The sequence below is a fragment of the Rhinopithecus roxellana genome, chromosome 10 (genome assembly GCF_007565055.1).
Source record: "Rhinopithecus roxellana isolate Shanxi Qingling chromosome 10, ASM756505v1, whole genome shotgun sequence".
Lineage (NCBI taxonomy): Eukaryota > Metazoa > Chordata > Mammalia > Primates > Cercopithecidae > Rhinopithecus > Rhinopithecus roxellana.
In genome coordinates, this window is record NC_044558.1 from 63,708,120 (window position 1) to 63,726,439 (window position 18,320).

Sequence of the window (18,320 nt, forward strand, 5' to 3'; positions counted from 1 at the left end):
TCCTAGCACCGATGGACTTTACATTTTGACATGTTTTTGCAATGGCTGGTACCTGTTGTTCCTTTCCATGTTTAGGGCTTCCTTCAAGATCTCTTGTCAGGCAGGCCTGGTGGTGACAAAATCTCTAAGCATTTGCTTGTCTGTAAAGGATTTTATTTCTCCTTCACTTATGAAACTTAGTTTGGCTGGATATGAAATTCTGGGTTGAAAATTGTTTTCTTTAAGAATGTTGAATATTGGCCCCCACTCCTCTGGCTTGAAGAGTTTCTGCTGAGAGATCTGCTGTTAGTCTGATGGGCTTCCCTTTGTGGGTAACCAGACCTTTCTCTCTGGCTGCCCTTAACATTTTTGCCTTCATTTCAGTTTTGGTGAATCTGACAATTATGTGTCTTGGAGTTGCTCTTCTCAAGGAGTATCTTTGTGGCATTCTCTGTATTTCCTGAATTTCAATGTTGGCCTGCCTTACTAGGTTGGGGAAGTTCTCCTGGATGATATCCTGCAGAGTGTTTTCCAATTTGATTCCATTTTCCCTGTTACTTTCAGACATCACACTCATCAGACATAGATTTGGTCTTTTCACATAATCCGATATTTCTTGGAGGGTTTGTTCATTTCTTTTTATCCTTTTTCTCTATACTTCTCTTCTCACTTCATTTCATTCATTTGATCTTCAATCGCTGATACTCTTTCTTCCAGATGATTGAGTCGGTTACTGAAGCTTGTGCCTTTGTCAAGTAGTTCTTGTGTTATGGTTTTCATCTCTATCAGTTCTTTTAAGGACTTCTCTACATTGGTTGTTCTAGTTAGCCATTCATCAAATCTTTTTTCAAGGTTTTTAGTTTCTTTGCACTGGTTACGTAGTTCCTCCCTTAGCTTAAGAAGTTTGATTGACTGAAGTCTTCTTCTCTTGACTTGTCAAAGTCATTCTCCATCCAGCTTTGTTCCGTTGCTGGTGATGAGCTGCGTTCCTTTGGAGGGGGAGATGCACTCTGATTTTTTGAATTTCCAGCTTTTCTGCACTGCTTTTTCCCCATCTTTGTGGTTTTATCTGCCTTTGGTCTTTGATGACGGTGTCATACTAATGGGGTTTTGGTGTGGGTGTCCTTTCTGTTTGTTAGTTTTCCTTCTAACAGTCAGGACCCTCAGCTGTAGGTCTGTTGGAGTTTGCTTGAGGTCCACTCCAGACCCTGTTTGCCTGGGTATCAGCAGCAGAGGCTGCAGAAGATAGAATATTGCTGAACAGCGAGTGTTGCTATCTGATTTTTGCTCTGGAAGCTTCGTCTCAGGGGTGTACCCCGCCGTGTGAGGTGTGAGGTGTCAGTCTGCACGTAGTGGGAGATGTCTCCCAGTTAGGCTACTCAGGGGTCAGGGACCCACTTGAGCAGACAGTCTGTCCATTCTCAGATCTCAACCTCTGTGCTGGGAGATCCACTGCTCTCTTCAAAGCTGTCAGACAGGGGCATTTACCTCTGCCAAGATTTCTGCTGCTTTTTGTTTAGCTATGACCTGTCCCCAGAGGAAGAGTCTACAGAGGCAGGCCGGCCTCCTTGAGCTGTGGTGGGTTCCACCCAATTCAAGCTTCCCAGCAGCTTTCTTTACCTACTTTAGCCTCAGCAATTGCAGGCACCCCTCCCCCAGCCTCGCTGCCACCTTGCAGTTAGATCTCAGACTGCTGTGCTAGCAATGAGGGAGGCTCTGTTGGCATGGGATCCTCTGGGCCAGGTGTGGGATATAATCTCCTGATGTGCCGTTTGCTAAGACTGTTGGTAAAGCGCAGTATTAGGGTGGGAGTTACTCGATTTTCCAGGTGTTGTGTGACTCAATTTCCTTTGGCTAGGAAAAGGAATTCCCTTTCCCCTTGTGCTTCCCAGGTGAGGTGATGCCTGATGCCTTGCCCTGCTTCAGCTCTTGCTGGTCGGGCTGCACCTGCAGACCAGCACCAACTGTCTGATGTGACCCAGTGAAATGAACCCGGTACCTCAGTTGAAAATGCAGAAATCACCTGTCTTCTGTGTGGCTCAGGCTGGGAGCTGGAGGCTGGAGCTGTTCCTATTCGGCCATCTTGGGCATGCCCCCTGCCATTTTTTTTGGTAAACTTTCAGGCTACTGCTCAGACCTATCTCTCCTGATCTCTCATGGGCTTTGCACCTTTCAGGAAAAAAAAAAATGAAAACAACTCAACATATATTGCTTTGCAACAGTATTCCCTGTGGAGGTGATCTCAGAAATCTAATATCTTATTGCTTTATTAGAATAGATTAGAGAGAGAATGGCAATCAATCAGTAGTTATTAAAAACATAATGTTTATCCAGCATTGCACTCAAAACTGTTGGTTTATAAGCAAATGTAAAGTATGGTCTCTGCTCCCAAGTTATGGAAGGGAACATGATTTAGGACCTAAGTTTAGAAACCACTAACTATTTAACTTTGGGCTTCGTTAGCATTGCCTAGCCTTAGTTTCCTTGTCTGTAAAATGAGGGTAATAATCCTAAAATTTCATGGGATTTTAGTAAGGATTTCATGAAAGTGTAAACAAAAGAATATTATGTGGTGCCTGATACATAGTAAGTGCTCAATAAATGTGGCTAGCATTATTGTATACTATTTACAGTAATAAAAATTATACTTGAGGTAGATTATGTTTTCATGTTTTCACAATGAGTGGTTTAGATTTAATAGGGCTGGAACCATTCAGCAAGCCATTTAGTGTTCTGGAACTGGGGTATTAAGGAATGATGTTTTATAAATACTGGTTTAGGTATCTTAACCTGGGACAGATGTAGTAAAGGGGGACTCTATTAAAATTTTCCAGAGGAGACAAAAGAACTTCGTGTCCATTTTGATTTGGGGAAAGATGAGAGAAGAGCCCATGCCGCCTCATACTTGCTAAACTGGGAGAAGGCAAAAGAGCTGTCCATGGTAGCAATCTGGTCTTCCAGCAATTGTGTCAATTTCTGTAGGCGATATGATGACGTTTGCTTTGCAATTGTTGAGTCCAGATTAAAACTGCTTATTTAACTACCTATTTAATGTCTTACCTAGTGGGCTATAAGTGTCATGAGGACAGAGTCACCTCAGCATCTTCAGCCCTCAGCACAAAACCAGATGCCTAGTGAATGTTCAGTAAACATTCATTGAATTGAATTATTGAATTGTATGGAGTTTATGGCAATGGCTGGAAAGTCAAGTGAAGCTGGAGGCAGCTGGAAATATGAATTCCCTGGGAGTCATTCCTTTATAAAAGTGGTACTGAAAGGTACACAACAGGATGATCACACTTGAGAGTAAATAGAAAGGATAAAATAAGAAAAAGAGGACAACTTTAGAGCCATTTCCACTTTGAGAGTAAAAGGAAATAAAGGGATTGTATCAGTCAGGTCAAGTTATGCTGTACTAAAAACAACTTTAAAATCTTTGTGGTTAAATATCACAAAAGCTTATTTCTTCTTTTTTTCCTTTTTTTTTTTTTTTTTTTTTGAGATGGAGTCCCACTCTGTCACCCAGGCTGGTGTACAGTGGCCGGATCTTGGCTTACTGCAAGCTCTGCCTCCCAGGTTCACGCCATTCTCCTGCCTCAGCCTCCCCAGCAGCTGGGACTACAGGCGCCCGCCACCTCGCCCGGCTAGTTTTTTTGTATTTTTTAGTAGAGACAGGGTTTCACCGGGTTAGCCAGGATGGTCTCGATCTCCTGACCTCATGATCCGCCCATCTTGGCCTCCCAAAGTGCTGGGATTACAGGCTTGAGCCACTGCGCCTGGCCCACAAAAGCTTATTTCTAACCCACAAAACATACCCAACACAGGTTGGCAAGGCACTCTGCTTAACGTAGTCACTCAGGGACCCTTCTTGGCACAAAACTGCTGCTTCATCACATCCTATGTTACCTGAATTATCCATGTGTGATTCTTCTATTTTTTTTCAGTATCAACTACTAACTCTTTACTATGAAGCTACATTCAAACTTTTGAAGACAGAAAATCTAATTGAACCAGGAAGTCACCATCCTTCTTATTGGACTATGGACCACTGTCCAGCCTATTGTTTGTCTGCCTGTGAATCAGGCAATGTCTTCTTCTCTAATTATCTGTGGCCAAGGAAAGGGAGTTGCATTGAATGAAATGACAGTCCAAAGAATTTACTTAATTGCCTTCTCAGAGTGGTAGATCTATCCACAAGAGGTTTTTCCTGAAGCAGTTTCATTTTCCAAAGAGAGGGGTCAGTGTTGAAGTGAGAGTCCAGTGCTTTATTTTTGGGGTAGCTTTATCTATTTTTAAATCAAAATTCCAGTTCATTCATATGCATAGACCCAGTCTTATTTTTCTCTTTTTCTTCAATTCCACTTTCAACATTGAATAGAAAGAGAAAATAAGCATAGGACTCTAAAATCTATATCAGATTGTGGGCACAATCATCGTGGTGGAGGTTTGGGGGCTCTAGAGAGAGTAAATTGTTCACCAGAGATGTTAATTCTGAACAATTTTCTTTTTGATTAACTGAGAATAAGAAAAGTAAAAAAAAAATATTTAGAAGGAGCTTCCAGATGGCTGACTAGAAGCGTATCACACTCATCTCCTCCACTTATAGAAGAGCCAAAATAGTGTATAGACAATCTATTGCAAATACATTATCTAAGATAGAACACTGTAATTCAAAGAACAGTGAAAGGAAACACCAAAAGCAAAGAAGTAGAAGGAGGAGAGGCAGCCTGCTTGGTCAGGATTGGCTGGGCGCCAGGAGTATCTTCCCAACGTGGGGAAAGGGTAAGTAAGAGACTTCCAGCGGCCCATATCCCAACCATGGAATCATGCAATCCTGGCCACAGGAGAGGACCTTGACTCTCCAAGCCCTGAAACTAACATAGAGAGCTTCCAGGAGATCATGAGATACAACTGCTCCAGGGAGAGAACTCGTGCTGGGATCTGTACCCTTTCTGAGACCAAAGTGGCTACTGCAAGGTGCCCTTTTCAATCCTAGCCTTTGGCAGACTGCATGCTGTCCTGGGACCCAGGGGTACTGGGACTGAGGTGTTAGGCATACTTGGGCTGTTGCTGCTGGGGTGCAAGTTGGGAGTAGGCTCCCATAGCTGGGACTGAGAAGCAAGTGAGGTGTGAGCTGCAGCTGTTGGTGCTGGGATGTGAGCACTACCAGGACTGAGACTGTGATCTGAGCAGGGCAGAATTTGCTGCTGGGACTTAGTCGCAAGCTAGATAGGAGCTCCTGCAGCTGGGGCTGAGCCATGAGTTAGGTGCAGGTTATCACCACAAGGGATGGGTGAGCCCTGGGAAGACTGGTGTATGAGAGGGATGCAGGTTCACTACCCCGCACTGAGGCTGTGGCCACTGAGGCAGGCTTCACCCTCTTCAGTAACAGGATCTCAGTGCAACTGCTACAGCCCCTTACCCAAGCACTTTTCTTGGGGCCTGAGGAACATCCCACTCATTTCACCACAACTGGTGCCTTCTGTCACTCATGAGGTGCCTGAGCACAAGTCCTCCAAGTCCGGCTTCGTTCCCCCTCACCTCTGAGACAGAGCACATAGCCCAATATCCTGGGGATTGCCTCAACCAATACACCATTTTAGGTATCTAAGCACTTCCCCCAGATGCTGGCGATTGGGCCTAAACTCCCAGCTGCTACCATCTCAGCTGGTATCTGTCTGCAAGCACCAACCACCTGCCGGCCTGGAGACTGGCCCACCCATCACAGCCACTGCCAACATCAACACACACTGCTTGGGACCCAGAGAATCATCCCATCACTACCACGGTCATTACCTATGCCACATCAGTTGCCCAGGGGCCCCAAAACGCATCCACCCACCTGGTTCACAGCTGCCACTATCAGCAACACAGAAAGCCATCTGGGGGCCCAATAACTGGTCCACTAGTAACTACCAACACTGATGCCAGAATACTCTGCTCTGGGCATAAGGATAGGCATGCTCAGCTCACCATTGCCACCACTGGGACCTGAAGACTGGCTCAATTAGCATCCTGGTCCCCAACACAATTTTACCACAGTTTCCATTAATGACTGCACCCTAACCCACCAGAAAGTCACAGATACCACTAACACTACTTAGAACCTAAGAAAACATACAGAGATTACATTATTGCACACATCCAGAATCAAATCCACAGTGTGCAATACTTGCAGCAATTACTACAGATGTGTCTTCAGGAGAAGATCCTCCCCACAAAAGTAAATTAAAAACTGGGAAATAGCAACTGTTGCACCAGATGTGCAGAAATCATGGTGAAGACACAGGAAGACACGAGGAAGCAAGGAAATACGATGCCTCCAAATTTACACAATAATAAACCCTAATCAAAAAGAGTTTTTAAAACTTCAGATAAAGAATTAAAAATATTGGTTTTAAAGAAGCTCAGTGAGATTCAAGAGAATCCTGAAAAACAATAGAAAGAAATAAAAAAATCAAGATATGAATGAGAAACTTATCAAAGAGAAATATATTTTTTAAAATAACCAAATAGAAATTGTGGAACTGAAGAACTAATTGAAGGAAATACAAAATAAGTTTGAAAGCTTCAGCAATAGACTAGATCAAGTAGGGGAAAGAATCTCAGAACTTGAAAACAAGTCTTTTGAAATAATCCAGCCAGACAAAAATAAATAAGAGGAAAAAAAGAGAATGAGCAAAGGCTTCATGACATTTGGGACAAGATAAAGCAGCTGAACATTCAAATTATTGGTATCCCTGAGGGTCAAAAAAGAACAAAAGGATTAGAAAACCTATCTAATAAAATAATAGCTGAAAACTTCCCAAGTATAACAAGAGATTTAAACATCCAGGTATGGGAGGCTCAGCAATCCTCAGGCAGCTACAATGCAAAAAGGTATTCTCCATGGAACATTATAATCAGGCTGTCAAAAGTCAAAGGTAATGAGCAAATCCTAGTAACAGCAAGAGAAAAGCATGTAGTCATGTACAAAAGAAACCCTATCAGATTAGCAGCATGTTTCTCAGCAGAAACTACAGGTCAGAAGAGAATGGGATGATATATTCAAATTGGTGGAAGAAAAATCTGGTAGCCAAGAATACTATGCTTACTCGAATTACCTTTTATAAAGGAAAGAGAAATAAAGCCGTTCCCAGACAAGCAAATGCTGAGAAAATTCACTACCACTAGAAAGGCCCTACAAGAAATGTTCAAGGGAGTCCTAAACCTGGAAGCAAAAGCATGACACTTACCATCATGGAAATACACAAAAACATGTTGGCAAAACAAACACACAAAGGAAAGAGAAAGAATTCATATGGTATCACTACAGAAATCCACCAAACCATAACAACAAACAAGGAGAAAAAAAGAAAGAATAATGTATTAAAAAACAAGAAAACAACAAAATGACAAGAACATAGCCTTGCACATCAATAATAACCTTGAACATACATGGATTAAATTCTCCACTTAAAATATACAGAATGGCTGAAGAGATAAAACAAATATGATCCAACTACATGCTGTTTACAAAAATCTCACCTTATCAGTAAAGTGCATATAGACAAAGTTAAAGGATAGAAAAGATGTTACATGCAAATGGAATCCAAAAGCAAAGACAGGAGTAGTTATGCTTATATTGGATAATACAGACATTAAGTCAAAAACAGTAAAACAGAGACAAAAATATCATATAATGATAGCAAGATTAATCCAGCAAGAAGTTATAACAATTCAAATATAAATATATGAACTCAACATTGGAGCACCCAGTTTATGAAGCAAATATTACCAGATTGAAAGAAAGAGATAGACTGCAATACAATAAAAGTGGGGGTACTCTAATACCCCAGTCTCAGCATTAGACAGATCACCTAGACAGAAAAATCAACAACAACAAAAAAATTGGATTTCAACTGGACTTTAGACCAAATGGACGTGACAGACATTTGTTTACAGCACATTCTATTAAACGATTGCAAAATACACATTCTGTTCACCAGCACATGCAACAGTCTTCAAGACAGACCATATATTAGATTACAAAACACATCTCAACAAATTTTTAAAAGTCAAAATTATTAATATATCAAGTATCTTTTCAGACCACATTGGAATAAAACTAGAAATCAGTAACAAGAGGAACTTTGGAAACTACAGCTACATAGAAATTAAACAGCATGCCCCTGAATGACCATTGTGTCAATGAAACAACTAAGATAGAAATAAGAAAAAATTATTGAAAAATGAAAATGGAAACCCAATTTCAAAAGCTGTGGGATATAGAAGAAAGAGTACTAAGAGGAAGTTTACAGCAATAAACACCTACACCAAAAAAGTAGAAGATTACAAATGAACAATATAACGATATACCTCAAGGAGCTAGAAGAGTAAGAACAACCCAAACCTAAAATTAGCAGAAGAAAAGAAAGAATAAAAATCAGAGCAGAGTGAAACAAAATAGAGAAAAAACCCCAACAATACAAAGAATCAATGAAACAATAAGTTAGTTATTCAAAAAGATAAACGAAACTGATAAACTGCTTGCTAGATTAATCAAGAAGGCAGAAGACTCAAACAAACAAAATCAGAAATGAAAAAGGAGGCATTACAACTCATACTGAGAGACAGGACTAGCTGGAATTTCCTAGGCTAAGAATCCCTAAGCCTAGCTGGGAAGGTGACCACCTTCACCTTTGAACACGGGGCTTGCAATCAGAGAGCTCACTAAAATGCTAATTAGGCAAAACAGGAGGTAAAGAAATAGCCAATCATCTATTGCCTGAGAGCACAGTGGGAGGGACAAAGATCAGGATATAAACCCAGGCATTGGAGCCAGCAACAGGCAACCCCCTTTGGGTCCCCTCCTCTTATGTGGGAGCTCTGTCTTCACTCTATTTCACTCTATTAAATCTTGCAACTGCACTCTTCTGGTCCGTGTTTTGTTACTGCTGGAGCTGAGCTTTCTCTCACCATCCACCATTGCTGTTTGCCACCATGGCAGACCCAGCACTGACTTCCATCCCTCCAGATCCAGCAGGGTGTCCGCTGTTCTCCTGATCCAGGGAGGCGCCCATTGCCTCTCCCAATCAGGATAAAGGCTTGCCATTGTTCCTGCATGGCTAAGTGCCTGAGTTCGTTCTAATCGAGCTGAACACTAGTCACTGAGTTCCACGGTTCTCTTCCATGACCTATGGCTTCTAATAGAGCTACAACACTCACGGCATTGTCCAAGATTCCATTCCTTGGAATCCGTGAGGCCAAGAACCCCAGGTCAGAAAACACGAGACTTGCCACCATCTTGGAAGTGGCCCACTACCATCTTGGGAGCTCTGGGAGCAAGGACTCCCCCCCGCCCGCCGTAACAATACCACAGAAATACAAAAGATCATCAGACTATTATGAACAAGTATACGCTGACAAACTGGAAAACCTAGAGGAAATGTATAAATTCCTAAAACACACAATCTACCAAGATTGAATAAAAAAGAAATAGAAAACCCAAACAGATTAATAATGAGTGTGAGACTAAATCAGTAATAAAAAGGTTCTCATCAAGAAAAAGATCAGGACCAGATGGATTGACAGCCAAATTCTATGAAATGTACAAAGAAGAACTAAAACAATCCTCCTGAAACTATTCCAAAAAATCAAAGAGGAGGAAATTCTCCCTAGCTCGTTCTATAAGGCCAGCATTACTCTGATACTGAAAGCAGACAAGGACACAAAAACAACAACAAAAAAGCTACAGGCCAATATCTCTGATGAACATAGACATAAAAATCCTAAAGAAAATACTAGTGAACTGAATCTGACAGCACATAAAAAAGATAATACAACACAACCAAGTGGGTTTTATTCCAGGGATACAAAAATGGTTCAATATGTACAAATCAATAAGTATAATTCATCATATAAACTGAATTAAAAATAAAAACCATATGATCATCTCAATACATACAGAAAAAGCATTTGATTAAATTCAGCATCCCTTCATGATAAAAACCCTCAACAACCTGGGCATTGGAGGAGCACATCCCAAAATAATAAAAGCTGTATGCAGCAAACCCACAGCCAACATCCTACTGAATGAGGGAAAAGTTGAAAGCATTCTCCGTAAGAGCTAGAATAATACAAGGGTGTCCTCTCTCACCACTTCTATTCAACATAGTCTTAGAAGTCACTGCTAGAGCAATCAGGCAAGAGAAAGGAATAAAAGACATGCAAATCAGGAAAGAAGAAGTTAAATTATCTCTTTGTTGATGGCGTGATCTTATATCTAGAAAACCCTAAAGATTCCTTCAAAAGACTCCTAGACATGATAAATGACTTCAACGAAGTTTCAGGATACAAAATTAATGTACAAAAATTATCTGCATTTCTGTATATCAACAGTGCTTAAGGTAAGAACTAAATCAAGAACTCAATTCCATTACAATACACACACACATGCAAACACACACACACGCACCCTTGGGAATACATTTAACCAAGAAGTTGTAAGGCCTCTACAAGAAGAACTATAAAACACCGGTGAAAGAAATTGTAAATGACATAAACAAATGGAAAAATATCTCATGTTCACGAATAGGAAGAATCAATATTAAAATGATTGTATTGCCAAAGCAATCTATAGATTCAGTGCAATTTCTATCAAAGTACCAATATCACTTTTTACAGAATTAGAAAAACAATTCCAAAATTCACATGGAACCAAAAAGAGCCCTAATAGCCAAAATAAATCTTGAGCAAAAAGAACAAAGCTGAAGGCATCATGTGACCTGACTTCAAAATATATTACATGTCCAAGCACAGTGATTCACTCCTGTAATCCCAGTGCTTTGGGAGGATAATGTACGAGGAACACTTGAGGCCAGAAGTTTGAGAGCAGACTTGGCAACATGGCAAGACCCCCATCTCTATAAAAAATTCCAACAGTTAGCCAGGCACGGTGGTGCATTTCCATAATCCTAGCTACTTTGGAAGCTCAGGCATGAGGATTGCTTAATCCCAGGAACTCAAGGCTGCAGTGAGCTATGATCACACCACTGAACTCTATCCTCCAGCGTGGGCAACAGAGCAAAACCCTATCTCTAAATATATATACACACACATGCAATAAAAGTAAAACTAGGCTATAGTAACCAAAGTAGCATGGTATTGGTAGAAAAGTAGATACATAGATCAATGGAACAGAATAGAGATCCCAGACATAAAGCCACATATTTATAGCCAACAGGTCTTTGACAGAGCTGACAATAAATTACAGTGGGGGAAAAGACATCCTCTTCAATAAATGGTGCTGTGAAAATTGAATATTCATATGCAGAAGATTGAAACTGGACCCCTATTTCTCAACATATAAAAAAATCAACTAAAAATAGATTAAAGGCTTAAATGTAAGACCACAAACTATAATAATACTAGAAGAAAGCCTTAAGAAAACTCTCTTGGACCTTGGTCTAGGCAAAGAATGTCTGACTAAGCAATCAAAAGCAGAGACAACAAAAACAAAAATAGACAAATGAGACTTACTTAAACTAAAAAGTTTCTGCACAACAAAAGAAATAATCAACATAGTGAATTGGTAACTTATTGAATGGGAGAAAATATTTGCTAACTATTCATCTTACTGGGGACTAACATCTAGAATATACAAGGAACTTAAACAGTAAACAGGAAAACCCAAATAGTCCCATTAAAAAGTGGATAAAGGACATGAAGAGACATTTCTCAGGAGAAGACATACAAATGGCAAACAGGTATATGTACATCACTAATTATCAGGGACATGCAAATCAAAACCACAATATCATTTTACCCTAGTCAGATAGGCTATTATCAAAAAAACAAAAAATAACAGATATTGGGTTGGCGAGGCAAGATGACTGAATAGGAATAGCTCCAGTCTGCAGCTCCCAGTGAGACCAAGGGAGAAGGTGGGTGATTTCTGCATTTCCAACTGAGGTAAATAGTTCATCTCATTGGGACTGGTTAGGCAGTGGGTTCAGCCCACAGAGGGTGAGCAGAAGCAGGGTGGGGCATCATCTCACCCAGGAGGTGCAAAGAGCTGGGGGACATCCTTCCCCTAGCCAAGGGAAACCGTGAGGGACTGTGCTCCTCGGCCTGAATACTATGCTTTTCCCACAGCTTTTGCAATCTGCAGATGTGGAGATACCCGAATGTGCCTACACCACCAGGGCACTGGGTTTTAAGCACAAAACAGGGTGGCTGTCTGGGAAGACACCAAGATAGCAGCAGAAGGTTTTTTCATACCCCAGTGATGCCTGGAACCACAGCAAGACAGAACCATTCACTCACTTGGAAAGGGGGCTGAAGACAGGGAGCCAAGTGGTCTTGCTCAGTGGGTCTCAATTCCATGGAGCCCAGCAAGCTAAGAACCACTGACTTAAAATTCTAACTGCCAGCACAGCAGTCTAAAGTCAACCTGGGATGATCGAGCTTGGTGGGTGGGGGTGGTGGGAGGTGGGGCGTATCCACCATTACTGAGGCTTGAGTAGATGGTTTTCCCCTAAGAGTGCTAAGGAAGACTGGAAGTTCAGACTGGGTGGAACTCAACACAGTGTGACAAAGTGGCTGTGGCCAGACTGCCTCTCTAGATTCCTCTTCACTAGGCAGGGCAACTCTGAAATAAAGGCAGCAGTCCCAGTCAGGGGCTTATAGTTAAAACTCCCATCTTCCTGTGACACAGCACCTGGGGAAAGGGGTGGCTCTGGGTGCCATTTTAGCAGATTTAAATTTTCCTGCCTGCCAGCTCTGAAGAGAGAAGCTGACCTGACAAGGGGAATTCACCCAGCACAGTGCTTGAGCTCTGATAAGAGACAGATTGCCTCCTCAAGTGGGTCCCTGACCCCTGTGCCTCCTGACTGGGAGAGACCTCCCAACAGGGGTTGACAGAAACTTCATACAAAAGAGCTCCAGTTGGCATCAGGCCAGTGCCCCTCTGGGATGAAGCTTCCAGAGGAAGGAGCAGGCAGCAATCTTTGCTCTTTTGTATCCATGGGTGATACCCAGGCAACAGGGTCTGGGGTAGACCTCCAGCAAACTGCAGCAGACCTGCAGAAGAGGGGCCTGACTGTTAGAAGAAAAACTAACAAACAGAAAAAAACATCAACATCAACAAAAAGGATCCCCACACAAAAACCCCATCCAAAGGTCATCAACTTTTAGGTTGATGACTTTTAGGTTGATGACAAAAAGTAGATAAATCCACAAAGATGAGGAAAAGTCAGCACAAAAAAGTTGAAAATTCCAAAAGCCAGAATGCCTCTTCTCCTCCAAATGATTGCAACTTCCCTCCTGAAAGGCTACAAAACTGGACAGAGACTGAGTTTGATGAATTGACAGAAGTAGGCTTCACAAGGTAGGTAATGACAAACTCCTCCAAGCTAAAAGAGTGTGTTCTAACCCAATGCAAGGAAGTTAAGAACCTTTATAAAAGGTTATAGGAACTGCTAACTAGAATAACCAGTTTAGAGAGGAACATAAATACCTTATGGAGCTGAAAACACAGCACAAGAACTTTGTGACGCATACACAAGTATCAATAGCCAAATCGATCAAGCAGAAAAAAGGATATCAGAGATTGAAGATCAACTTACCGAAATGAGACATGAAGACAAGATTAGAGAAAAAGAATGAAAAGGAACAAAGCCTCCAAGAAATATGGGACAATGTGAAAAGACCAAGCCTATGACTGATTGGCATACCTGACAGAGACAGGGAGAATGAAACCAAGTTGGAAAACACACTTTAAGATATTATCCAGGAGAACTTCCCCAACCTAGCAAGGCAGACCAACATCAAATTCAGGAAATTCAGAGAACACCACTAAGATACTCCTCAAGAAGAGCAACCCCAAGACAGATAATCATCAGATTCTCCAAAGTTGAAATGAAGGAAAAAATGTTAAGGACAGCCAGAGAGAAAGGTCAGGTTACCTGCAAAGGGAAGCCCATCAGGCTGACAGTGGATCCCTCTGCAGAAACTCTACAAGCCAGAACAGTAGGGGCCAATATTCAACATTCTTATGTCCAACCCAGAATTTCCTATCCAGCCAAACTAAGCTCCATAAGTGAAATAAAATTCTTTCCAGACAAGCAAATGCTGAGGGATTTTGTCAGCACCAGGCCTGCATTACAAGTGCTCCTGAAGGAAGCACTAAATATGGAAAGCAAGAACCAGCACTAGCCACTGCAAAAACACACCAAAATATAAAGACCAATGACACTATGAAGACACTACATCAACTAATGTACAAAATAACCAGCTAGCATCATGATGACAGGATCAAATTCACACTTAACAATATTAACCTTAATGTAAATGGGCAGGCTAAGTGCCCCAATTAAAGGATATAGACTGACAAATTTGATAAAGAGTCACGACTAATCAGTGTGCTGTATTCAGGAGACCTATCTCAAGTGCAAAGACACACGTAGGTTCAAAATAAAGGGATGGAGGAATATTTACCAAGCAAATGGAAAGCAAAACAACAACAACAAAAAAACAAAAAACAAAAGAGCAGGGATTGCAATCCTATACTCTGATAAAAACAGATCTTAAATCAACAAAGATCAATCAAGACAAAGAAGGGCATTACATAATGGTAAAGGGATTGAAGCAACAAAAAGAGCTGACTCTCCTAAATATGGGAGCACTCAGATTTATAAAACAAGTTCTTAGAGACCTACAAAGAGACTTAGACTCCCACACAATAGTAGTGAGAGACTTTAACATCCCACTGTCAACATTAGACAGATCGACGAGACAGAAAATTAACAGGCATATTCAGGACTTGAACTCAACTCTGGATCAAGCAGACCTAATAGTCATCTACAGAACTCTCCACCCCAAACCAACACAATGTACATTCTTCTCATTAGCAAACATGCAGAAGAGGGACCTGCTTGGCACTTATTCTAAAATTGACCACATAATTGTAAGTAAAACACTCCTCAGCAAATGCAAAAGAATGAAAATCATAACAGTCTCTCAGACCACAGTGCACTCAAATTAGACCTCAGGGTTAAGAAACTCACTCAAAACCACACAACTACATGGAAATTGAACAACCTACTCCTGAATGACTGCTGGTTAAATAACAAAATAAAGGTAGAAATAAATAAGTTCTTTGAAACAAATGAGAGCAAAGAGACAATGTACCAGAATCTCTGGGACACAGCTAAAGCAGTGTTAGGAGAGAAATTTATAGCACCAATGCCCACATCAGAAACCTGGAAAGATCTGAAATCGACGTCCAAACATCACAACTAAAAGAACTAGAGACACAAGAGCAAACAAATTCAAAAACTAGCAGAAAACAAGAAATAACTAAGATCAGAGCAGAACTGAAGGAGGTAGAGATACAAAAAAAAAACCTTAAAAAAAATCAGTGAATCCAGAAGATGTTTTTCTTTGAAAAGATTAACAAAATAGACCACTAGCCAGACTAATAAAAAAGAAAAGAGAGAAGAATCAAATAGACACAATAAAAAAAGATAAAGGGGATATCACCACTGATCCCAAAGAAATGCAAACTACCGTCATAGAATACTAGAAACACCTCTATGCCAATAAGCTAGAAAATCTAGAAGAAATGGACAAATTCCTAGACACATACACACTTCCAAGCCTAAAGCAGAAAGAAGGCATATCCCTGAATAGACCAATAACAAGCTCTAAAATTGAGGCAGTAATTAATAGCCTACCAACCAAAAACAGCCCAGGACCAGAGAGATTCACAGCTGAATTCTACCAGAGGTACAAAGAGGAGCTGGTACTATTTCTTCTGAAACTCTTCCAAACAATAGAAAAAGAAACACTCTTCTCTAACTCATATTATGAGGCCAGCATCATCTTGATATCAAAACCTGGCAGAGACACAACAACAACAAAAAACAAAATTTCAGACCAATAACCTTGATGAACATCGATGCAAAAATCCTCAATAAAATACTGGCAAGCCAAATCCAGCAGCACATCAAAAAGCTTATCCACCATGATCAAGTCAGCTTTATCCCTGAGATGCATGGCATGTCCAACATACACAAATCAATAAATGTAATCCATCACATAAACAGAGCCAATGATAAAAACCACAGGATTATCTGAATAGGTGCAGAAAAGGCCTTTGATAAAATTCAACATCCTTTATACTAAAAACTCTCAATAAACTAGGTATTGATGGAATGTATCTCAAAACAATAAGAGCTATTTATGACAAACCCATAATCAATATCATACTGAATGGGCAAAAACTGGAAGCATTCCCTTTGAAAACTGGCACAAGACAAGGATGCCCTCTCTCACCACTCCTATTCAAGATAGTATTGGAAGATCTGGCCAGGGCAATCAGGCAAGAGAAAAGATAAAACATATTCAAATAGGAAGAGAGGAAGTCAAATTGTCTCTGTTTGCAGATGACATGATTGTATATTTAGAAAACCCCATCATCTCAGCTCAAAAACTCCTTAAGCTGATTAGCAACTTCAGCAAAGTCTGGCGATACGAAATCAGTGTGCAAAAATCACAAGCACTCCTGTCCACCATTAATAGACAAACAGAGAGCCAATTCATGAGTGAACGCCCATTCACAATTGCTACAAAGAGAATACAATACTTAATAATACAACTTACAAGGGATGTTAAGGACCTCTTCAAGGAGAACTACAAACCACTGCTCAAAGAAATAAGAGAGGACACAGACAAACGGAAAAAAATCCATGCTCATAGATAGGAAGAATCAATATCATAAAAATTTCCATATTGTCCAAAGTAATTTATAGATTCAATGCTATTCTCATCAAGCCACCATTGACTGTCTTTGCAGAATTAGAAAAAAACTACCTTAAATTTCATATGAAACCAAAAAAGAGCAGCCCCTATAGCCAAGACAATCCTAGGCAAAAAGAACAAAACTGGAGGCACCACGCTACCTGATTTTAAACTATACTACAAGGCTACAGTAACCAAAGCAACATGGTACTGGTACCAAAACAGATATATAGATCAATGGAACAGAACAGAGACTCAGAAATAACACCACACGTCTACAACCATTGGATGTTTGATGAACCTGACAAAAACAAGCAATGAATAAAGGATTCCCTATTTAATAAATGGTGCTGGGAAAACTGGCTAATCATATGCAGAAAACAGAGGCTGGACCCCTGCCTCACACCTTGCACAAAAATTAATTCAAGATGGCTTAAAGACTTAAATGTAAAACCCCGAACCATAAAAACCCTAGAAGAAAACCTAGGTAATACCATTCTGGACATAGGCATGAGCAAAGACAAAGTGGGCAAAGGATATGAACAGACACTTCTCAAAAGAAGACATTTATGCAGCCAACAAACATATGAAAACAAGTTCATCATCACTGGTCATTAGAGTAATGCAAATCAAAACAACAATGAGATACCATCTCACTCCAGTTAGAATGGTGATCATTACAAAGTAAGGAAACAACAGATGCTGGTGAGGCTGTGGAGAAATAGGAACTCTTTTACACTGTTGGTGGGAGTGTAAATTAGTTCAACCAAAGACGGTGTGGTGATTCCTAAAGGATTTAGGACCAGAAATACCATTTGACCCAGCAATCCCATTACTGGGTATATACCCAAAGGATTATAAATCATTCTACTATAAACACACATGCACACATATATTTATTGTAGCACTATTTACAATAGCAAAGACTTGGAACCAACCCAAATGCCTATCAATAATAGACTGGATAAAGAAAATATGGCTCATATACACCATGGAATACTATGCAGCCATAAAAAAAGAATGAGTTCATGTTTTTTTGCAGAGACATAGATGAAGCTGGAAACCATCATTTTCAGCAAACTAATACGGGAACAGAAAATCAAACATCACATGTTCTCACTCATAAGTTGAACAATGAGAACACATGGACACAGGGAGGGAACATCATACACAAAGGTTTGTCAGGGGGTTCAGGGCAAGGAGAGGGAGAGCGTGAGTACAAATACCTAATGCATGCAGGGCTTAAAATCTAGATCACAGGTTGATAGATGCAGCAAACCACCATGGCACATGTATACACACCTGCACATTCAGCACATGTATTCCAGAACTTAAAGTAAAATAATAATAACAATAATTAATAATAATAATTATAATAAAAGATGTTGGTGAGGATGCAGAGAAAAGAGGACACTTATACTTTATTGGTGGTAATTACAGCCACTCTGAAAAACAGTATAGAGATTTCTCAAAAAACTACAGACAGCAGCAATCCCATTACTTGGTATCTATCTACTCAATAGAAAAGAAATTAATATATCAAAAGCATGCCTGCACTC

The 18,320-nt window shown here is 40.4% G+C and overlaps 1 pseudogene; it reads left to right on the forward strand.

Moving 5' to 3' along the window:
- The window catches only part of LOC104654862, a 108,871-nt pseudogene that overhangs the window by 48,423 nt on the left and 42,128 nt on the right, over positions 1–18,320 (forward strand).